The sequence below is a fragment of the Sus scrofa genome, chromosome 2 (assembly GCF_000003025.6).
Source record: "Sus scrofa isolate TJ Tabasco breed Duroc chromosome 2, Sscrofa11.1, whole genome shotgun sequence".
NCBI classification, from domain to species: Eukaryota; Metazoa; Chordata; class Mammalia; order Artiodactyla; family Suidae; genus Sus; species Sus scrofa.
Window position 1 is genome coordinate 122,679,876 of NC_010444.4, and position 25,635 is coordinate 122,705,510.

General features: G+C 38.8%; 1 protein-coding gene across 1 annotated transcript in view; it reads right to left on the bottom strand.

The window, feature by feature from the left end:
- DTWD2 (DTW domain containing 2) overlaps nt 379-25,635 on the bottom strand; it is a 256,749-nt gene continuing 231,492 nt past the window's right edge. Inside the window, exon 7 of the mRNA XM_021084663.1 lies at nt 379-1,139. The gene's annotated coding sequence lies outside the window, so the exon portion shown is untranslated. The remainder of the gene's footprint in view (nt 1,140-25,635) is intronic.

Here is a 25,635-nt window from a genome sequence, read left to right on the forward strand (position 1 = left end):
CCATACTCTTTCTAAAGCCCTGAACTTTCAGCTTATAAATGATTAGTACCTCTACACTTCCACTTCCAATTCTCAAGTTAAATTACCATCTTTAGCCTTTTTCTGGATTCCTCACGAGTAATAAGTCTCTTCCATTGGACCATAATTCCTTCCTTTTAGCTTTAATCAAAACTGCACTGACATCTCAACCTCATTCCTCACAGTTGACTTCTCTATATCTCTTCTCTCACTGGCCTGGACATTAGTTTTCTCTCTCTCTCTCCACAGATGCTGGACACTGCATCCTATTTTCTCTACACTAGGTTCTTACTGCAGACTCCCCTAGTTTTTTCCTTCAAACTCTGTGTTTTCCTAGTTTCTCTGTTTGCTGTTAGAATCCTTTTTCCCATTCATTCATTCATTCAACAACTGTTTATTAAGCACCAACTATGTGCCAGAAACTGTTCTGGGGCTTGAAGTATATCAATGAATAAAACAGATGAAGATCCTTGCCTCTGCTGGGCTTACACTCCAGGAGGTGGAAACAAAGAAATCAAAAATTGAGCATCCTACATAAATGTCATTAGGTTGTGGTTAATACCTTTTAAAAAAAAAAGTAGGTCAGAGCAAGGAGAACATGAGTATGATGGAGAATCTCAGGGAGGAAGACTTGAACTTGACAAGGAAGGTAGCTAGGCAAATTCTTGGAGAAGAGTATCCACGAGAGAAAAACTAGCTCAATCAAAGGCTCTGAGGCAGAAGGGTAGGCCTTGCCTGGAACTTTCAACAAAGGAGGTAGTGTCCAGTGTGGCCAGAACGGTGTGGGTGAGGGAAGGGGACCCCCTCCTTGAATATCACCTGCCCTTCTCTACTTGCTGATGAACTAAGGTCTCCCACTCAAAACAGAATCATGTCCCTTTAAATCCTCACAATATGCATCTGTGCATCGCTGGTTCCCATATATTTAAAAAAGTAGTTACGCCAAGTTAATTTTTTTTTTAATCTTAACACAAACGACATTGCATCACATAGTCTGCACGTGGGTTATCTTCCACATAGGGATTATCTTCTTAATCTTAAAGACTCACCTTTCTGGGAAGTATGGAATGTCCTTGCTCTGAATGGAGTGTTTATCCCACAGGATTCACTAGAAGTCATAACTGAGTGGAGAACAACAGAAGGGGAAACGTGTGAATTAAATGGATGAGCCACCAGGCAAGCAAGAGGAAGGGCAAGGCAATTTTCCTCTCCCACTGAAATGACTCAGACTTTCTCTATCCCTTCTAGTTGCCCTTAATAAATTTGTCAGGTCCACAAACAGAAAGATTGCAAGCATCTTGTAGTAGACAGTTTTGAGGCAAAAAGTTGCATAAGTGAGAAGGGTTTTTTAAAGTATTTATTCATGTATAAACAAATAATTATCACACATTATACTGTGCTTACAAAGATAAGCAAAACATAGCCCTAAACCTGAAGTACCTCCAGTCTGTCTAGGGTGAAAAACCAACACATAAGCAGAATGTAACTTAAGAAATTCTCTTAGCTTTGTATTCAGGAATTCTAAGTCAGAGTGCTCCTTAGATTTCACCTCTGGAGATGTTAAGCACACACCCTGGATCCCATCATGGAACCTCTAGTCTGTTGTTTTTTTAACCTTCACTGCATACATGTTGGAATCACCTGAAGAGTTTTTAATATAAGACTACCTGGGTCCCAGCTCAGAAATTCTTATTCAATTGTTCTGGGATGCAGCCTGGGCATAAGAATTTTTTTTTCTTTTTATGGCCACACCTGCAGCATATGGAAGTGGGAGGTTGAATTGGAGGTGTAGCTGGGGCCTATGCCACAGCCACAGCAACACTGAATCTGAGCCACATCTGTGACCTATGCCAGGAATGGAACCTGCCTCCTCACAGAGACAACATCATGTCCTTAACCTGCTGAGACATAATGGGAATTCCTGGGCATAAGAATTTTTAACCTCCCTATGTGATTCTAATGTTCAGCCAAGGTTGAAATCACTTGCCATAGGCTGACAAATTGCCCTAATTCCCAAAACCTATGAATATGTTATCTTACCTTATAAAGGGACTTATCATTATCTGACCATGAGATAAGATTACGGATATCCAGGTGGGCACAATGCAATCAGAAAGATCCTTGAAAGAGGTAGGCAGAAGGGTCAGAGTCAGCAGTAAGAGATTTGATGATGGAAGATAGCAGTGAGATTGAAACAAGGAAGGGCCATGAGCCAAGAAATGTAGGTGGCCTATAAAAGCTGGAAAAGGCAAGGAAACAGACTATTCTCCCGAATCCTACTGATGCCTTAATTTTAGACTTCTGACCTTCATGACTGCAAAAGAAAAAGATTTTGTTGTTTTCAGGTGATCAAGTGTGTAGTAATTTGTTACAGCAACAATCGGAAAAGAATATACAACTGCTCTAATCCAGTAGGTCTGGAATTGAATCCAGGAATTAAATATCTGTGTGTTTGTATTTTAAGTTTCCCAGGTAAATCAAATTGTATGTTCTCATTTGAAAACTACCAAGGGAAGAAAAATCTCTCTCTTGTCTCCTTTCTTTCTCCCACTAGTGTTCTAGTAAAAGACTGGCTCTGTAAGCCAAGGAGGAGGTGGGAGCATGGTAGGATAGGGAGCAGTGTTTTGTAGAGTTTGTCTCTTTTTCTGGTATAAATACACCCATTATGACCAAGTTCAAGCTTAAGAGCTCACGCAAAAATTTCCTGCACATTTAACGATGGCCTCTTAGGAGCTGGTACCAACTGGCCCCAGTACATCACAGATAGAGCACTGGGAAAAGACAGAGCAGGTCTCAAGGCCTGTTTGAAGTGACCCCATTTGAGGCCCCACCTGTCTAAAGAAAAAGAAAACCTCTAGAAGCTTAGCTCATTGGAGTTTACCAGAGTTTGAGTCCAAAACCCAGCTAATAATAAAGTATTATTTACACTCATTCAACAAGAATTTTATTCATCTCCTATTCTTGTAAGCATTGTTCTAGACACTAAGGACACAGAATTTAACAACATATCCATTTTTCCTTCAAACATGCTGTACATATTTATCAAAACCTATTCTGTACCAAGAACTGCCTAAGCTCTGGGATAGAGTATTAAAAATATTTTTTTAAAAAAATTCACTTCAATGGAGTTTGATTCCAGTGGATAAAAACAGTTCATAAACAAAAAAAGTGAGATATAAGAACATCTGCTGATTTATAGATATGGAGAAAGTGGTACAAAGAAAAGACATAGGGAGTGTGGTCACAAGGTTGAGATTTTAAGCACAGGAACATGGAAGACCTTCTGAAGAAGTAACATTTGAACAAGGGCATAAAAGTAGAAAGGAAGCAGGCCCTGAACACATGCGGCAGAAAAGCACCTCCAGAAGAAGCAGCAGCATATTCAAAGGTCACAAGGTAGTAGTGTACCCAGAGAATTCCATTTGGGAACAGGATGGTTGGGAGAAGAATAGTAACAGCATAGACAAAAAGGTACCAGAGGCCAGGTACCCTTCTAGTCCTTAGTAAGGAACGTAAGTTATATTCCAATGGTAACGGTAAGCCACTGGAAGATTTTAACTTGAGTTTTTATATTTAAAGTATGTTCCTTCACTATAGAAAAAAGTATGCACTCCTTAAAAAAGTAAAAATAGTGTTACCTTATGATCCAGGGATCCCCCTCCTGGGCATCTATCCAGAGAAAACCATAATTAAAAAGATACGTGAACCCCAATGTTCATTACAGAACTATTTACAATACCCAAGACATGAAAGCAACCTAAATGTCTATCAACAGATGAATGGATAAAGATGTGGTAAATGTATACAATGGAATATTACTCATCCATAAAAAAAGAATGAAATAGTGCCATTTGCAGCAACATGGATGGACTAGAGATTATCATACTGAGTGAAATAAGCCAAAGAGAGAAAGACAAATATCATATGATATTGTGTGTATGTGGAATCTAAAAAAGTGATACAAATGAACTTATTTACAAAACAGAAAAGAACAGGAGAATTCACGTGAAGCAGCAAACAATGAAACAGACCTCTGCAGACTAATAGACACTGAGTTCAAAAGGGAGATAGTGAAAATACTGAAGGAATTAAGGATGAATATGAAGGAATTAATAGCAGATATAAACAGTAATGCAGATTACTTTAGAAAGGAACTAGAAAATATAAGGAGGAACCAAGAAAAATTAGAAAGTTCATTGACAGAGGTGCAAACTGAGTTAAAGGCACTAAAAGGTAGAATGAATAATGCAGGGGAACAAATTAGTGACTTGGAAGATAGAATAATGGAAATCACCCAATCAGGACAACAGACAGAAAATCAAATGTAAAAACATGTAAGCAATAAAGAGACCTATGAGATAATATAAAGCAGGCCAATTTATACATAATAGGAATTCCAGAAGGAGAAGAAAAAGAAAAGGGGATTGAAAATATATTTGAAAAAATTATGTCTGAAAACTTTCCAAATCTAAAGAAAATAGATATCAAGATATGGGAATCACAAAAGGCCCCAGACAAGTTGAATCCAAATAGGCCCACACCAAGACGTATCATAATAAAAATGGGGAAAGTTAAAGACAAAGAGAGGATTCTAATGGCAGCAAGGAAAACACAAAATGTTCATTATAAGGGCCCCCCCCCACCCCCTGTAAGGCTATCAGCTGATTTCTCCACAGAAACACTACAGGCCAGAAGCAAGTGGCAAGATATATTCAAAGTTCTAAAAGGGAAAAATTTGCAGCCTAGAATATTATGCCAAGCAACAATGTCATTTAAAATAGAAGGAGAAATAAGGAATTTCTCTAAGACACAAAAGCTAAAAGAGTACAGCAATAATAAACCCATTCTAAAAGAAATACTGAAAGGGCTTTTCTAAATAAAAAAGAAGTAAGAAGAAATAGGATGGAGGAAATCACGATTGGAAAGCAATCACTTAAATAAGCCAGTATACACATCTAAAATGAAAAAAAAAAAAACTGCAGTAAAAGTGACAATAAACACAAGGAACAGCAAAAAGACAAACAGGAAGATGTCATAAAAGGGCTTCAAAATCATAGAATGTGGGGAAGGAAAGTAAGAAAATCTAGACTCTTTTTTTTATAATGTGTTTGAAGCTATATGACTATCAGGCTAAAGCAAGCAGATATAAAAGGGTTAAAACACTGAAAAATCAGGGCAACCGCAAATCTAAACCTAACATTAGATTCACAAAAATTGAAAAGAAAGGTACACAAGCATAAAATAAATGGAAATCATCCGACCAAAAAAAAAAGAAAGGAACAAAGTAGAAACATAGAATCAACTGGAAAAGAAGGTTTAAAATGGCACATATACATATTTATCAACAATTACCTTAAATGTCAATGGACTGAATGCTCCAATCAAAAGACAGAGAGTGGGAGATTGGAAAAAAAGGCAAGAGCCTACAATATGCTGTCTATAAGAGACTCACCTTAGGGCAAAGGACATATATAGATTGAAAGTGAGGGGATGAGAAAAGATATCTCATGCCAACGGAAAAGACAGGAAAGCAGGAGTTGCAATCCTCATATCTGACAAAATGGACTTTAAAATGAAGGCCATAAAGACAAAGAAGGACACTATTTAATGGTCAAAGGATCCATTCAAGAAGAGGATATCACAATCATAAATATATATGCCCCTAATATAGGAGCACCCAGATACGTTCAACAAATACTAACAGACATAAAAGGGGAAATGGATGGGCACACAATAATAGTAAGAGACTTTAACACCCCATTCACATCAATGGACAGATCCTCTAGACAGAAAACCAGTAAGTCCTCTAGACAGATCCTAAATGACACAGTAGAAAAGTTAGACTTAACTGACATTTTCAGGGCATTATATTAAAAAAAATCAGAATATATATTCTTTTCAAATGCATATGGAACATTCTCAAGGAATGATCACATACTGGAGCACAAAACTAATCTCAATTAATTTAAGAGTATAGATATTATTTTAAGTATTTTCTCTGACCAAAATGACATGAAACTAGAAATCAACCACAGGAAAAGAAATGAGAAAAAGCTGACTACATGGAAACTTAACAATATGCTACCAAAGAAACAACGGGTCAATGAGGAAATCAAGAAAGAAATTTAAAAATACCTTGAGACAAATGATAATGAAGACACAACCACCCAAAATCTATGGGATACCACAAAAGCAGTGCTTAGACGGAAATTCATAGCAATACATGCCTTCCTTAAAAATGAAGAAAAATCTCAAATTGACAACTTAACCCACCACCTACATGAATCAGAAAAAGAACAAACAAAACATAAAGTCAGAAGAAGAAAGGAAATCATAAAGATCAGAGAGGAAATCAATAAACTAGAGATTCAAAAAAAAAAACAATAGAAAAATTCAATCGAACCAGGAGCCAATTCTTTGAAAGGATAAACAAACCTCTGGCAAGACTCACCAAGAAGAGAAGAGAAAAAACCCAAATAAACAAAATAAGAAATGAAAAAGGAGAAATCTCAATGCATACTGCAGAAATACAAAAAACCATAAGAGAATACTGTGAATAATTATATGCCAACAAATTATTTGACAACCTAGAGGAAATGGAAAACTATATAGAGACTTTTAGCCCACCAAAATTGAATCAAGAAGAAACAGATGAACTAAACAGACTTATCACTAGAAATGGAATTGAATTCATAATAAAAAAAACACTCCCTACAAACAAAAGTCAAGGACCAGATGGCTTCACAGGTGAATTCTACCAAACATATGAGGAGGAACTTATACCCGTCCTCCTTAAACTTTTCCGAAAAGTTGAAGAAAAAGGAATACTCCCAAGACAATCTATGAAGCCACCATCACCCTAATGCAAAAACCAAAGGTACTACCAAAAAAGAAAATTACAGGCCAATAACTTTGATGAATATACACACAAAAATTCTCAACAAAATTTTAGCCGAGTCCAGCAACATATAAAAAAACATATACCACGACAAAGTGGGATTCATCCCAGGTTCACAAGGATGGTTTAACATATGCAAGTCAATCAACATCATACACCACATTAACAAAAGAAAAGTCAAAAACCACGTTATCATCTCAATAGATGCAGAAAAAGCAACTAAGTCCAACATCCATTCATGATAAAAACTCTTATCAAAGTGGATACAGAGGGAACATAACTTAACATAATAAAGCCATTTATGACAAACCCACAGCAAATATAATGCTCAATGGAGAAAAACTGAAAGCCTTCCTGCAAAAATCTGGAACAAGCCAAGGATACCCACTCTCACCACTTTTATTCAACATAGTACTGGAAGTCCTAGCCACAGAAATCAGACAAACAAAAGAAATAAAATGCATCCAAACAGGAAGAGAAGAGGTAAAACTGTCTCTGTATGCAGATGACATGATACTATATATAGAAAACCCTAAGGACTCAAACCAAAAACTACTTGAACTGATCAAGGAATTCAGCAAAGTAGCAGGATACAAGATTAACATTTAGAATTTGGTTGCATTTCTGTATATTAACAATGAAATATTAGAAAAGGAATACAAAAAAGTAATACCTTTTAAAATCACACCCCCCAAAATTAAATACCTAGGAATAAACCTGACCAGGGAGGTGAAAGACCTATATGCTGAGAACTATAAAACATTAATCAAGGAAATTAAAGAGGATTCAAAGAAATGGAAAGATCTTCCATGCTCCTGGGTTGGAAAATTAATATCATAAAAATGGCCATACTACCCAAAATAATCTACAGATTCAATGTGATCCTTATCTAACTACCCATGACATTTTTCACAGAACCTGAACAAATCCAAAAATTTATATGGAACCACAAAAGCAAAATTGCAAAAGCAGTCCTGGGGAACAAAAACCAAGAAAGAGGCATAACTCTCCCAGATTTCAGGCAATATTACAAAGCTTCAATAATCAAGATAGTGTTGTACTAGTACCAAAACAGACAGCCAGACCAATGGAACAGAATAGAGAACCCAGAAATAAACCCCAACATCTATGGTCAATTAATCTTTGACAAAGGAGGCAAGAACATAAAATGGGAAAAAGACAGTCTACTCAGCACGTGGTGCTGGAAAAACTGGACAGCTGCATGCAAAGCAATGAAAATGGAACACACCCTCACACCATGCACAAAAATAAACTCAAAATGGCTGAAAGACTTAAATATAAGACAAGGCACCATCAAACTCCTGGAAGAGAACATAGGCAAAACACTCTCTGAAATCAACCTTACCAATTTTTTTTAGGTCAGTCTCCCAAGGCAACAGATATAAAAACAAAAATAAACCAATGGGACCTAATCAAACTGACAAGCTTTACACAGCAAAGGAAACTATAAAAAAAAGGACAACCTACAGAGTGGGAGAAAATAGTTTCAAGTGATGCAACTGACAAGGGCTTAATCTCCAAAATATACAAACAACAGAAAAAAAAACCAAAACTAACAAACCAATGGAAAAATGAAAAGACCTGACTAGACACTTCTCCAAAGATATACAGACAGCCCACAAACACGTGAAAAATGCTCAAATAACTGATTATTAGAGAAGTGCAAATCAAAACTATCATGAGATACCACCTCACACCTGTCAGAATGGCCATCATTAACAAGTCCACAGATAACAAATGCTGGAGAGGGTGTGGAGAAAGAGGAAAACACCTTCACTGTTGGTGGGAATGTAAACTGGTACAACCATTATGGAAAATAGTATTGAGGTACTTCAGAAAACTAAATATAGAACTATCATATGAACTGCAATCCCACTCTTGGGTGTATATTGGCTAAAACTTTCCTTGAAAAAGATGCATGCAACCATATGTTCATTGCAGCACTATTCACAATAGCCAAGACATGGAAACAACCTAAATGTCCACTGACAGATGAATGGATTAAGAAGATGTGGTATATTACACAATGGAATACTACTCAGCCATAAAAAAGAACAAAATAATGCCCTTTGCAGCAACATGGGTGGAACTAGAGACTCTCATACCAAGTTAAGTAAGTCAGAAAGAGAAAGACAAATGCCATATGATTTCACTTACATCTGGAATATAATAGATGGCACAAATGAAGCTTTCCACAGAAAAGAAACTCATGGACTTGGAGAACAGACCTGTGGTTGCCAAGGGGGAGGGGGAGGGAGTGGGATGGACTGTGAGTCTGTGATTAATAGCTGCAAACTATTTCATTTGGAGTGGATAAGCAATAAGATCCTGCTATATAGCACAGGGAAATATATCTAGTCACCTGTCATAGAACATAATGAAGGATAAAGTGAGAAAAAGAATATGCGTGTGTGGGTGTGTGTTTGGGGGCTGTGTGTGTGTCTGAGTCATTTTGCCATACAGTAGAAAACTGACAGAATGACTGGGTTACTTTGCTGTACAGTAGAAAACTGACAGAATGACTGGGTTACTTTGCTGTACAGTAGAAAACTGACAGAACACTGTAAACCAACTATAACGGAAAAAATAAAAATCATTTTAAAAAATCAAATTATTCCGCAGTTCTTAGATGTACTTTTCTGATTTTTTTTCCCATTTTTCTCTTTACATTTCAGTTTAGGAAGTTTCTGTTGACCTATCTTCAGGTTCTCTGATTCTTTCCTTGGCCATGTTGAGTCCACTAAGAGCCCATCAAGGCACTTTTCATTTCTATTTTGATGTCTATCATTTCCTTTTGATACTTTCTTGGAATTTCCATCTCTCTGTTTACATTACCCATCTGTTTTTGCATATTGTCTACTGTTGCCATTAGAGCCCTTATATTAATTACATTAATTTTAAATTCCCTACTTGATATTTCCAAAACCTTGTGCCACATATGAGTCTGATTTGGGTGACTGCTTTATCTCCTCAGACTTTTTTTTCTTGCCTTTGGCATGCCTTATAATTTTTGTTGAAATTTTCACTTGTATCAGTTACTGGAACTGAGGTATATAGGCCTTCAGTATCAGTATTCCCATGTTATTCTGGCTAGGAATTGGGCTATGTCCTAATATTTACTGTAGCTATTGGTGCCAGAAGCTTCAACTTCTTCTATGTCCTTGTTTTTGTCTCCCCTCTTTGGCTCCATTAAGTGTACTCTGGCCCACAAAGAGTCTGTCTAGCTGCTCTTTTGACTAAAATTGATTATTATCATACTAGATCTTTACTGATGTGGCGGTAGTGTGTAGGAGAGGAAGAGGGTTCTATAGTCTTCAAATTAAACCTCACTAACCTACTAGTTTCTCTGCAAACTGGGGTTGTGAGGTTCACAGTGTTTATCCATGGATAGTTTCTTTTTCTTCCTGACCCTGTCAACTACATCCATCCCATTACCCACAACCACCCCACCTTCAGGTGAGACGGGAAGGCTAGAAGGGGCTAGAGTGAGGAAGGCCCTTTCCCCAGCTGGGATATGGTAAGCTTTTCCCCCTAGAAGGTGTCCCTTGGTTATGGAGAAGGCTCTATGAATATTGCACAATAATTATTCTCCCCTTATCTGTCAGAGCCATAAGAGAGTCTTCACCATGAGGACCTGGTGGGGTTCCTGGGCATACAGTACATAAAGTGTGGTTCCCCAGGTGTTTCTCACTCTCTAATTAGTCCACACACAGCTTTTAGCAATCAATCAAAATTACCACTTAAGTGTTCCTTCCAGTCCATGGTTCCAGCAGCTTCTGTTCAAGGTAAATAGATCTTGGCTATAGTTCTCCAGGTATACCTGTCTCCAAATTTCATAGTGACGGTTTGTCTTAAGACCCCAGTCATCTGATGGATCCAAAAAAATTTATCAATTTTCAGTGTGACCAGTTTTCCTTGATGTAAAGATGAAAGTGATGACTTTCAAGCTTTTTATACATCAGAGTGAAGCAGGCAGTTCATTGGAAGATTTTAAGCACAGGAGTAATGTTATATGTTTTATGTTTTTAAAAGACCACTCTGTGCATTATATCTCCCCTGGAGACCTCAAAAGGAAGTAGACTGGGCCAAGGTAGGTTTCAGATATTTTAGGCTTCCTTAACAAATAGCATCTTAATTGCAACCCAACACTTATAAAATAAATAGAAGAAAAGCATGTGATGCATACTTTAATTCCACTGGGAACATACGGAATGTTCCAAAGAGGAGGTAATCTTGAGGCATGAGGATTCATCTGGCACACACACCCACATGATTCCTCAAAATACCTTGTCCATGTTGACATGGCCTCGGGTCAAAAGACCTTCATGTACTGTCCCAGAGCGATGTGTTTTGTTTACGTTGGTAAATGCCCTCTACTCTCTTCCACTTGTTCATAGCATGATTGGTACAGTCTCCATTCATTTGCTTGTGTTAATTTGTTCCATCCTCTTACTGGAATGACCATACCTTGCACAATCTTTAGAGTCCAATTCATGTGCCAGAAGGCTTTCTCTCACTAGAACCATTTTCTATTTTTTTCCTCCTTCTTAAATTCCTATTACGCCCAAAATTAATAGCAAAGAACTTAGCTTTGGTTTATTCTTAATTGGAATAAGTTTGGGTTTCTTTGATTGCCCTGGAAGTCCTAGGCAGTGTGACCACACATTGGATGCAATATGGTTGCTTGTTAGTTGAAAAAGGGATTGATAGCAGTTGGCTTTGGTAGGCTACTGGCTTTGCAGGCTGGTCAAATTTATAACAGGTTCATAAGTAGTTGGGATAATGGAATGAAAATTTACCTGCAAAGTTCAATTCAATTATTAATAAAAAAAGAATTATTCTTTCAATGCTTGTATACATGTGTGTTTATACATCTCTGTATGTGCAAACATATTTTCCTTTTTTAACAGGAAAAATAAAGATAAATGTAATGTTCTTGTCCTATAGGCTTTACCTATTATACATTTCAATTTATGGGATTACACCTGATCTGTTCTAAGAATGGAAGTCCTGAGGCAGCAGCATATAAATCACAGAATAATGAAATCTGAGAGCTAGAAATGATGAGAGAGGTTCATCTGGTCCAATTTATTTACTTGAAAAAGGGAAACCAGAGTTCAAAAGAGATTAAGAAACTTATCCAAGATCAAAGTGCCAATGTCTGGAATCCAAGTTCTAGAGATAGTAATCCAGAAATAATTTTCCATCAGCAAGCATTAAGCACAACAGAGGCTTAAGTGGATGCAACAACGTGTACAGGTGTCCACCTGTTTCCATGAGTTCTCACTGAAATGAGATACAGCAAAGCATCCTGCTGTCTGTTCCCAAAAACTAAAAGCACAACCTATAGACAACTAGTTCAACATTCACAAGAAAATATTTATAGGCTACTTGACTTTTCTACAGTTCTGGTGTTAATTCCTTTGTAAAAACATCCATAGCATAAAAGGTGTTACACTACACTGTTGGTTAATATCATAAGAGGTCAGCCCAAGTGGGGACCAATCTAACTATAAATGCATATGCCAAAAAGTACTTCACATAAGAAGGGTTATGGTTTTTTTTAACAGAACACCAATTAACATCAATAACTGCATGTATCCACTGATTAGCATGCAGAAAAGCCAGCACCTATTAATAAAACAATATGCCAACAAGCACACGGCAAAAATAGCCATATTAGGAAAGCATATGGCAAAAAGCTTTGAGCTCTAGCTCTTATGGACTTCTGTTTTAACTTCTCCTAGTACTTTTTATTTTGTTCTATATTTTTAAATTAAGATCTTCAAACACATACTTGTACAAAAAAAAAGAGAGTAGGTGGAAGGGAAATTTTTCCTATAATCCTAAATCCTTTGCTTAATCCACAGTATAAAGACTGCCTCTACAGCTGTGCAGCTTTCTGACTGACTGTACTATTGTTTTGGTGTTTTTTGTTTGTTTTTTGTTTTTATAGAAACCTGGGTGCTATTTAAATCCAATACATTGGTAGGGACTTTATGCCATTTTCTTCTGAGGTTCCCTTTTTGCCTGAATCACTAAGGTAGCAAATGGAAACAGAATAGCTAATGCGACAAGAAAGATGATGAGAAAGAAAGGAAAACAGGTAACTGTCCTGAAGTTTGGACTTAACTGCATCTAACTTCGTCTTCTCTATGGTAGTTTCACTTTCATGTGCCAAACAAAGGCTTTTTAAAGAATCTTAAAACGTGTTCCCTTAAGAATTTTCTTTCAAAATAGAGCCTTGCTTTAAACATCTCTTTTGTGCACGCTCCACAGGATGGCTGGACAATTTCCAACGTTGCCTCAGCCTGTAGACTCTCTGTTATATTTTCTCTTTAACAATTTCTATCCCATGCACACTACAGAAGCAACTGACACACAAAAACCTTCAATAAGGTGCAGTTTTAAGGAGAGTAGCCATGGGCAGAGCTTTGATTCTTTCTCTCCCAGCGACAGACAAACAGGCCTGTAGAAAGTCACCACCAGCCCTGGAATCAGGTGGAACAAAAACATGAGATTCAAAGGCTTCTTGCACATTAGAAATGGGTCTTTTCCTCTCTTGTTTGTTTTTTTATTTTGTTTTTTCCTTTTCAATTCTAAATCTATGTACTACCTGCTTTGATCATTACTGGGATTATTTATCATATTTCCTACAAAACGCATTTCTTGGTTACAAATGCAGAAAGCATTGAAAGATAATTCCTCTGTGTCATCTCACCCAATTCTGAGATTTACCTGTGTTTGGTCAAATCAGGAGTTTGAGCTTTGTGGGGTTCTCACATAATCTTTGTATTTTAATCCCTTCAAGATTTCCAAGTGGTTTTTTGTTTTTTTTTTTTTAAAGTCTCTCTGCTTAACCATTTGAAGATCTGACTGACAGGCTGTTTCCCAAAGCAGTTGAGTCATTTTACATTTAAACCAGCATCGCTTCTTGGCCTTTTGGCTAAGATCGTGTACATTTAAACCAGCAATATAAGCAGGTTCTGATTTCTCCACTTCCTCACTAGTGCTTATTACTTTGTCATTTTGACTAAAGCCATCCTCAGAGTAGTTTTTTGTTTTGTTTTGTTTTTTTGCCTTTTTACCATTTCTTGGGTCGCTCCCATAGCATATGGAAGTTCAGAGGCCAGGGGTCTAATTGGAGCTGTAGCCACCAGCCTACGCCAGAGCCACAGCAATGTGGGATCCGAGCCACGTCTGCAACCTACACCACAGCTCACAACAATGCCGGATCCTTAACCCACTGAGCAAGGCCAGGGATCGAACCCGCAATCTCATGGTTCCTAGTCGGATTCGCTAACAACTGAACCACAACAGGAACTCCACTCAGAGTAGTTTTGATTTCCACTTCGTTGGTGGCTAATAATGCTGAACATCTTGTCATATATTTACTGGCCATTTGTACTGCTTCTCTGCAGAAATGCCTATTCAGATTCTTTGTCCATTTTTTAATAGGATTCTTTGTCCATTTTTTTTTTTCCTGCTGTACAGCATGGAGATCAAGTTATTCTTACATGTACACATTTTTCCCCCACCCTTTTTTCTGTTGCAATATGAGTATCTAGACATAGTTCTCAATGCTACTCAGCAGGATCTCCTTGTAAATCTATTCTAAGTTGTATCTGATAACCCCAAGCTCCCGATCCCTCCCACTCCCTCCCTCTCCAGTACAGCAGCTACAAGTCTATTTTCCAAGTCCATGATTTTCTTTTCTGTGGAGATGTTCATTTGTGCTGGATATTAGATTCCAGTTATAAGTGATATCATATGGTATTTGTCTTTGTCTTTCTGGCTCATTTCACTCAGCATGAGAGTCTCTAGTTCCATCCATGTTGCTGCAAATGGCATTATGTCATTCTTTTCTATGGCTGAGTAGTATTCCATTGTGTACATATACCACCTCTTCCGAATCCAATCATCTGTTGATGGACATTTGGGTTGTTTCCATATCCTGGCTATTGTGAATAGGGCTGCAATGAACATGCGGGTGCATGTGTCTCTTTTAAGTTGAGTTTTGTCCGGGTAGATGCCCAAGAGTGGGACTGCAGGGTCATATGGAAGTTCTTTACATAGATTTCTAAGGTATGTCCAAGCTGTTCTCCACAGTGGCTGTACCAGTTTACATTCCCACCAACAGTGCAGGAGGGTTCCCTTTTCTCCACACCCCCTCCAGCATTTGTTATTTGTGGATTTATTAATGAGAGCCATTCTGACTGGTGTGAGGTGGTATCTCATGGTAGTTTTGATTTGCATTTCTCTTATAATCAGCGATGTTGAGCATTTTTTCATGTGTTTGTTGGCCATCTGTATATCTTCCTTGGAGAAATGTCTATTCAGGTCTTTTGCCCATTTTTCCATTGGGTGATTGGCTTTGTGCTGTTGGTTTGTATAAGTTGTTTATAGATTCTAGAGATTAAGCCCTTGTCAGTTGCATCATTTGAAACTATTTTCTCCCATTCTGTAAGTTGTCTTTTTGTTTTCTTTTGGGTTTCCTTTGCTGTGCAAAAGCTTGTCAGTTTGATGAGGTCCCATGGGTTTATTTTCGCTCTTGTTTCTATTGCTTTGGGAGACTGACCTGAGAAAATATTCATGATATTGATGTCAGAGAGTGTTTTGCCTATGTTTTCTTCTAGGAGTTTGATGGTGTTCTGTCTTATATTTAAGTCTTTCAGCCATTTTGAGTTTATTTTTGTGTATGGTGTGAGGGTGTGTTCTAGTTTCATTGCTTTGCATGCAGCTGTCCGGGTTTCCCAGCAATGCTTGCTGAGTAGATTGTCTTTTTCCCATTTTATGTTCTTGCCTCCCTTGTCAAAGATTAATTGACCATAGGTGTCAGGCTTTATTTCCAGGTTCTCTATTCTGTTCCATTGGTCTGCCTGTCTGTTTTGATACCAGTACCACACTGTTTTGATGACTGTGGCTTTGTAATATTTCTTGAAGTCTGGGAGAGTTATGCCTCCTGCTTGGTTTTTGTTTCTCAGGATTGCTTTGGCGATTCTGGGTCTTTTGTGGTTCCATATAAATGTTTGGATTGTTTGTTCAGGTTCTGTAAAAAATGTCATGGGTAATTTGATAGGGATTGCATTGATTCTGTAGATTGCTTTGGGTAGCATGGCCATTTGTACAATATTGATTTTTCCAATCCAGGAACATGGAATATCTTTCCATTTCTTTACATCTTCTTTGATTTCTTCGATTAAAGTTTCATAGTTCTTGGCATATAAGTCCTTTACCTCCTTAGTCATGTATTTTCCGAGGTATTTGATTTTTTGAGGTGCAATTTTAAAAGGTATTGTATTTTTGTATTCCTTTTCTAATATTTCATTGCTGGTATACAGAACTGCAACTGATTTCTGAATGTTAATCTTATATCCTGCTACTTTGCTGAATTTATTAATCAGTTCAAGTAGTTTTTGGGTTGAGTTCTTAGGGTTTTCTATGTATAGTATCATGTCATCTGCGTACAATGACAGTTTTATCTCTTCTCTTCCTATATGGATGCCTTTTATTTCTTTTGTTTGTCTGATTTCTGTGGCTAGGACTTCCAAAACGATGTTGAAGAGCAGTGGTGAGAGTGGGCATCCCTGTCTTGTTCCAGATTTGAGTGAGAAGGCTTTCAGTTTTTCCCCATTGAGGAACTGGTGCCCATCCTCCTTAAACTCTTTCAAAAGGCTGAAGAAGAAGGTATACTGCCAAAGACATTCTATGATGCCACCATCACCCTCATTCCAAAACCAGACAGAGATAACACCAAAAAAGAAAACTATCGGCCAATATCATTGATGAATATAGATGCAAAAATTCTCAACAAAATCTTAGCCAACTGAATCCAACAACATATAAAAAAAATTATACACCATGGCCAGGTAGGGTTCATCCCAGGTTCACAAGAATGGTTCAACATACACAAGTCCATCAACGTCATACACCACATTAACAAAAGAAAAGTCAAAAATCATATGATCATCTCAATAGACGCCAAAAAAGCATTTGACAAAGTTCAACATCCATTCATGATCAAGACCCTCGCCAAAGTGGGTATAGAGGGAACATTCCTGAACATAATCTAAGCCATTTATGATAAACCCACAACAAATATAATACTCTTTGTCCATTTTTTAATGACATTATCATACTCTCCATATATTCTAGATACAAATACCTTATCAGATATAGGATCTATGAAACTTTTCTCCTATTCTGTAGGTTATCTTTTTACTTTCTTTGTAGTATCCTTTGAAGTACAAAATGATTATTTTGATGATGTCATGATATATTCTCAGCCTCAGGCTCTTGCCAATCTTGGTGCAACATAAAGTCAGAAGTTCACATTTATACCATTTCTACGTATCCATTTCTTAGCTAAGAATCATTTTAGTGATTTCAAGAGCATGGTTAAGAAATACCCCTAAGTGATCTTTAAGCAGAACTTTATTTCAAGATATTTCATATCTCAGGAGCACAGCTTTTCTCCCCCTTAGAACCTATGTCTGAAGTCTGTTGATTATTCAACTGTACATAAAAGGAGGACAATTGAAGATTTCAAACACAGGCCATAGATGGACATTACTCCTAAGAGGTGATCCAAATAAGCTCTGGTTGCTGTAACAACTGCCATTCAGAATTAACAGCTTTTATTCAGTCTGAAAGAGACTTCAAGGTAAGAGATATCATTTGAAAAATGCAGGCAAAATTCAATCAAAAAGTTCACTGCACATTTATTTGTTTGCTAAGGTTAACTCTTGTGCAATTTTCTTTGACTTAACTCAGTTAAATGAGTTGTGCAGACACCAACCAAACAATACAGATTCTCAAATGCCAAGTCACTAATTTGAGTTGTTTCAGTCAGTAGTGCTTTTGAGAGCTTTTTCAACAAAGGAGACAGAAGACTGAAATGGATTTAATGAGTCGAGAGTACGTGGTGAGCGAGGAATGGGTCATTATGCTCTACAGTTGTCTCTCTGTAAACAGATCAATTCTCGCAGCACTTATTTTTTTTAGAGGGAATAGTAGTGGGGCCAGGTAGGGCTATAATCATTTGTTCTGCTGCATGACCACAATTTATCTTTTTTGTTTTCTCCCTGTCAAGGTAGACTTGATCATGTAAGTGCAATACCTAGAAGTGACCACTCACAGCCTCACAGGATGAATTAAACCTGCCAGAATGAACTCAATTACTGTATGCTCACTATGCAGGTAAAAACAGACAGTTCAGCTCTGTTGGTAGACAGCCTTAAAAAATTCCAAACATCTCTTCTACCAGTGGCAAAGACTTCTAAGAAATCATGTCAAACATCACCAGGAAAAGGCTTTTAATTAGATTGGGGTTTGTTTTCCAGACACTTTTTTATTTATTTATTTACTTACTTACTTACTTTATTTATTTTTTCATCTTTTAATCTCTTTAGGGCTGGACCTGTGGCATATGGATATTCCTAGGCTAGGAGCCCGATCGGGGCTGTAGCCGCTGGCCTGTGCCAGAGCCACAGCAACACGGTATCCAAGCCACATCTGCGACCTACACCACAGCTCATGGAAACACCAGATCCTTAACCCAATGAGCAAGGCCAGGGAATGAACTCACATCCTCATGGATGCTAGCTGGGTTCGTTAACCACTGAGCCACAATGGGAACACCCCAGACTCTTTTTAAATAAAAATGTCCCCTCTCTCCCACCAAGAAAAAATAATGGAAACAGTTAAGTCAAAGCGACATGCTCAATTCTATACTTCTACCCTAATCTTCCAAAACATAGTCCACAGGGGCTTTGCAGGGGAGGAAGGGGAACTTTCTCTAGAATTCTGAATGTGACATTAAAGACCATTTTGTATACTCCCATCAAAAACTTCAGGATTTTGGGAAATTGTGTCTCAACCTCCTGACTGTGTTCACAAGAAAATATCAGGGTTGTTGGCAGAGCAAAAATTGCTACATTATAGTAATAACACCTTCAGTTCATACAACTCTGCCAAACTATGAGAATATTTGAGAATATTGTCTCTTCCATGTACTCAAGATGCTAAAAGAAAGGAATGATTCTACCTCTAGTAAAGACTCAGAATCGGCAACACAGACGATTTCAACTACATTAGTAATTAGTGGATCTTTGATTGCTTTGTCCCTTGCTGTTTCTGGACTTCCTGTCTCCTATACCTGATGCTTCTCCCCTTTAACCCTTAAATATGAGTAAATCTCACAGTCAAACAGCCTCTCTGCCCCCCCAAATGGTTTTGTAGCACAGCTATGACTATTTGGTAGAGACCAGGGACCAGCTGCTCAGGTCACCTTACCTCAGAGTCCCAACAAACTCAACGAGCTCTAAGATTGCTATTTATGTCTCTATAGCAGTCAGTCTAAGGGCCAAGAGACCTGCAGGCAGCTACTCCCTACCCACACCCCCCATCCCACTCCCCGCCACACAGACACACCATTTCTTTCACTGTCCTGCCCAGAAGCCACTTTTTGGCCAGAATCATATCTCTCTTCCTTTTGTTCAAGATCCTACCTGGACATACTCGGAAGTTATGGTGACCATCTGTCATTATCCCTGGGCAAGGAGGAAGGAGTCTGGAGTTTCTAATAGTTCTCCTCTTGTGGTGGCATCTCCCAGGAAACAAATCCTTCACACATGTAACTATCCTCAGTCCTCCAGGGTCAGTGAAGCCTCCAAGGATGCTGGTCCACCTGCCTAGGACCCAGTCCCACCATTACAACCAGTGAGCTGTGCGGTGAAAGAAGAGCTTTGGAGTCGGGCATGTGAGGTCTGAGTCTCAGCTCTAACAAGACCTAAGCCTGAATAAAGGATATAAGCCACATCTTAACATTAACAATACAACTTTCACAGGTTGTGGTGAGAATCAAGACATCGGATATAAAACACTGAGCACAGGGCCTGACACTGAGGCCTGGCACGTGGGGAACAGTTGTGAGAGGAGGACTAGCAATCAGGGATTGGTCTCCAAGGCCATTGTGAATATGTGAACTGTGCTCTCCACAGATCTACCCATGGCAATGAGAGGCCCAGAAACTGTTCTGTGTCTAGGGTCTCATCCATCTTGAAACCACCAAATTTAGAATCCAGTAATATAAAGCACATGACTGATGGCAGCACACCCTGACTATGGGATTTCTCTTTCCTATTAAGTTCTTAAAAGTTGAGAGAGGAAACCTAAGCACATAGTACGTAGTCCCTTTGATTCCAAGAAGCATTTATTGGGCACATATGGGGTACAAGGCAACGTGCTTAATGTCCAGGAAAGCTGGGATGGAGAGGCACATTTGCTTTTGTCAAGGAATCCCAATCGACTGATGGAGTTAAACATTCAGTCATATGAAATAGTGACAGACAAAATTCAGTCCAAGACAACACACTCATAGCACCCCTTCAGAGAGCGCAGGTCTTCTATAGGCCTCACAAAGGCTCACCAAGGAGTGATACCAATGGTTATGGCTGAGGTCCAGAAATAGAGCACAGCAAAAAAGAAGCACATGCACTGATGTCTTTGAGCAGAGAGAATAGTAACACTTGTCTCCCAACCCCAGCCCACCTTACTGGACTTTCTGCTTTCCAACTGTGAAGAGGATGTGGTACAGTTGCCAAATATTTGTGCTGTCATATATGTGTACTTCTTTTGTCTACCTGGTCTCAGAAGGGTCACAAAGCCACACCTATTTTCCTTTGAAGCCCTGCATATATTTGGGTGTTTTGTAGGCTCCTTGTCCAGGCATGCCAAGGCAAACGTGACAAAGATGTCTGCTTCCAACATAGGAGTTTGCACATTCTTTGCCAATTACAAGTATGATGTGAGTCAACAAAGTGAAGGCTGAGAGTGGCAAGGTCATTCAAGGGCATGGACAGAAATGGTGGGGCATATGGCCTTGTTCGACAACTCAGCCAGGCAATGAGCAAATACTGATGGATGGTGTCCCATGGAGCCTCCGTTCCTTCCTAGCAGCCTGCAAGGGAGTTGGCTCATCCTCTCCACTCCTGGTGAGGTTTCAAATGCCAGCACCAATATGGCAGGAGACATGGTTCCACTGGTACCTAAGTTAGGAGAGGCAGTGAGCAGCTCCTCTTTGGCTAGCTGAGGCACTCAGAGAGGGACCCAGGCATATAGAGCAGCATTCAAGCCCTCTCATCATTCACTCCTAGCTCAGCAGCCTCAGTATCCATGTTTGCCAGCCTGGAAAACTGTACCAGTTACACAGATGGTGGCCTTGTCAAGAAATCAAACCATCTTGTCTGGTTTCCCCCTCCAGTTCAGTGTTCCCCAGCCCAGCCCCACCCCCTTGTCCTCACAATGCCTTCTATACACAGCAGCCAAAGATCCTTCTAAAACAAAGTCCTGAATGCTTCATTCCTCTGCTCCAAAAGCTCCCATTTCTCTTCCAATCTTCAGAATAATATCCAAACTCCCTGGTTCAAAATGCACTTCATGACCTGACCTCATTCCACTTTTCAGCAGTCTCCTACCATATGCCCTGTTCCTCTTTGTGCTGTAGCTTTCATGCTGAATTCCCTCTGGTCCTGTACGAACACTGGCATTTTCTGTCTCTCTTTTTTCTCTCTTGCCCTCTCAATCTTTGTGCAAACCCGTCCCTCTGAATATGACCCACCATGCAGCTCTAAACCCTCATCTTCTTGTTCAACATAATTCTTTCAGGACTGAATTTAAATTCCATCTCCTTCTGGAAGCTGTCTTTATCTGTTTCCACCTCCAAAGATTAAGTGAGGTATGCCTCTTTGCATTTCCAAGGCACCCTATAGTTCATTATCATATGTTACATTGTATACTTGTTATTGATTCATCTATATCAGTTATCACCACCACTCCCCACATACGTGTTACATGTTGGGATCCTTGGAAGCAAGACTCTGCTGATCACCAACATAGGCATATCTTTTATCCTAGCATGTGCTTGAAACTTAAGTATATAGTCTATAAATACCCACTGAATGAGTGAATGACAGGAAAGTATCAAAAGTGAGTAAAGGACTTTCCTATAACTAAGGTAAACTTTGGATCAAGAAGAGATCTAATAAATCATCCAACTCAGCATCCTCTCTTTTAAAGATGAAGGAATGGAGTTCACAGAACTTAAGTGATTTCCTGGTTGACAATCAAAATCCCAGCCTAAATAGAACCTAGATCCCCAAATACCCCACAAATGCCCATGAACACCAAAAAATTCAAGAACCCATCCTAAAAGGGTTAATTTCTTTTTTTGAAGTAGAATCCTTAACTCTTTAGCCTCAAATCAGATGAAAATTCAGTAGTACAATGGTAGCATTCTCTCCAAAGGAAACCCCAGCTTCAGCCTATTCTATAGGGTTTATCGTATTATGTAGAGACCCATTCTGAGGATTTCACACTGTTCTTTCAAATTCCTCTTATTCTATGTTGAAAGTATGGGCATGGACAACTAGACTATTATGTCCTTATAGCCCCCTTAAAGCCCCTTTATGGGTTATCATAACAAAGAGCAACAAGACAAATCTTGGACTCACCCCTCTAAGTTCTATTGCTAATTCATTGAGTAATTTGTGACAAATTGATAAATGACAATGTTATATTCTATAAGATAACAACCGAGATAAATTCATAGTACCACATTTGCTTCACATGCAGATTTATTTTAACAGTATATTATTATTCAAATTGTTGCATTTGGTGAAACTGAGTGGCTTGGATTTTACAAATATTCCATCGAGAAGCTGAATTCAACTCCCAGCTTCTTTCCAAGCTGCAGTGACATGAAAGCAGAGGGAAGTTAGTTGGCTGCTGGTACTGGACAGAGGGGACAATCAGAGGTCCCTAATTGTTTAGCACCAGCTGGTTGAGGGGTCCGTCCAAGAATGAGTGATGTTACTCTACCCTTTCAGTTCAGCAGGAAGTCCTGAGTGACTGACGTTAATAAAGTTACCCAGGATCCTACTGAGCCCAGCTCCTGGCTTCTGGTATTGACAAAAGTGAGAGCAGAAATTTTTCATCAATTTTGAAAAAAAAATATAAGTTCCCCTGTTCAAAATATTCTCTCTGAGGCTTTTCCTGAATTCCCAAAGTTCCACGCCCTGATAGAGGCTCTTTTGGCTCCTTGGTGAGGGGTAGCAGCACAAGTCATTCCCCTGAGCCTCCTTCAAGGCAAGCAAAAGTTCTGTGCATTCTGTCATGCATGGTAGCTCAGAAGACTGCTTCCCCCAGGAAAGAGGGGATGCTGGAAACTCTTAGATGTATCCTGCTCTTCAGCATAGGAAGAAACAGAGTAACTCTGCCACCACAAATATCCTGAAAACACCAGATGTTTGAATGGGTAATGCCATATTCAAGAAATACTCTATTTAGAAAAAGAATCTGAAGCCAACTCACCAGTGACATAAATGTGTTTTATGCAGACAATAGAATTATCGCTCATGGGGGGGGAATCATAAATAAACAAATAAGCTTGATAGAAGGCTAAGAAACATAACCAACTGTTCTACATTCTTCTGTTTTCTTTTCTTTTCTTTTCTTTTCTTTTTTTTTTTTTTTTTCTCTTTTTAGGGCCACACCCATGGCATACGGAGGTTCTCAGGCTAGGGATTGAATCAGAGCTATAGCCACCAGCTTACTCCACAGCCACAGCAATGCCAGATTCCAACTGTGTCTGCAACCTATACCACACCTCACAGCAATGCAGGATCCTTAACCTACAAAGTGAGGCCAGGGATTAAACCTGCATCCTCATGGACGCTAGCCAGATTCGTTTCCACTGATCCATGAAGAGAACTCCCTTTCCTTTATTTAAATCAACCATTTCACCTTCTTTTGTAGAGTTGGCTTAACTAACTTCTTCCCCAAAGTGATTTTCAAACCAGAGGAATGGCATACTTTTTAAATCTAGAATAGGATTCAATTACAGATGATGCAATTCTCCATTAACCAAAGATACTCCCTAGTAGGCCCTACTTACCATTTCACTTGATCACATCTTTATGCTGGGGCTGCTCAAAAAGACACTGAGTCCACTCCCTAGCCCTTCCTGGTCTAGTTATGTAGGCGGTAATTCTTTCCACACTGCTCTGCATCCAAAGGCCTTGGTTGGACAGAAGCAACACTGGTTGTCTGGCTCTGTGAACATGAATTTTTCTAGGATCACCTTTATTATATCAAACAAACATATCTACCCTCTGAAATGTTTCTTTAAAAAATAACATAAAATGAGGTGTCTCCAGGGCACTGGTACATTCTCCCTTAAAATACTGAAGATGTAAGCCTTCCTTAAGGAAATATTTCTCTCACAACAGAAAACAGAACTTTCTTTCATCCTGACTTCTAACTCTGTTCTTATCTGTTTGATGTGCAGGAGGGTTTTGAGAAATTGCCAGAAAAGGACTTCTAAGGCTAGGTTGTTTGTTTAGATTCTGGTCTCTTCTACGACAGGGACAGTGACCTATTCATCTTTGTACACCAAGCTTGTGACACAATTCCAGTGTCTTTATAGTTGCTCAATAAATGCTGTTGAACGTGGGCTGAATGACTATGCTTAATAAGAAACAAGATAGCACAATGTTTGGATAAAACAGTGTTTGGATAAGCAAGCTGCCATTGATCCCAGACTCCCACCCAAAAGGAGGAATCACTCTTACAATAGCCTGGCTTCTGATTTCGGTTAAAAGAAGTGATTTCACTATTTGGAGACCCCCTCTTGCTCTGGAATATCCAACCACTTATACTGAACTGAAAGCAGTCTCCCTGAAATTTCCATTATATTTGGTATAAATTAGGCTTGAAATCCACATCTTAAAATCATCTTGGAGGCTCTGTGTGGTTTTTTATTTTAGAGCTTCCTTTGGATACTCTAAGAATTTGGACCTGGCAAAAACAACTTTGGAAAAAATAACAAAGTAACAATCTGATCTTCACATATATGTTCTCATCCTGAGAGGAACCAAAATGAAACTGATGGAAAACTTCCATTGCTAGGGCGAGGGAGTCATCTAAGCAACAAGAGTCATGAGGAAAGTACATCTCTCTGCATTCTGAACCCTAGTGTGGCTACGGTCTTACTGAATTGTTTAAAATATCTGGCTATTCAGGAGTTCCTATAGTCGCTCAGTGGTAATGAACCCGACTAGTACCCATGAGGATATGAGCTTGATCCCTGGCCTGGCACAGGGTTAAGGATCCAGCACTGCCATGAGCTGTGGTGCAGGTCACAGACATGGTTTGGATCCTGCATTTCTGTGGCTGCAGTATAGGCTGGCAGCTACAGCTCTGATTTGACTCCTAGCCTGGGAACTTGCATACCTACTGGGTGTGGCCCTAAAAAGACAAAAATAAAATAAAATATTTCGCTATTCATTCTCAAGTATCTTTTGCATTTCTACTAAATGCTAGACACTGTGATATATACTAGATATAGAGAAACTGAAGATATAATCAAGGCTTTCAAGAAACTCACATTTAGTTTTAAAGAAGTAAACCAATAAATATTAACTATGTAATAAATGTTCTGCTGTCTATAGACACAGAGTTCTAAAGAAATTTATCCAGAGAAATATTTAATTCAGTCAGCCAAGGTCATGGAAGTCTTCCCAAATTGGAAATGCCTGACTTGATTCACTGTATGACAGAGTAAAATTTGGCTAACCAAATAAAAGGAAGGTATTTGAAGCAAAAAGATTATCCTGCATAATAGCATGGGGGAATAGAGA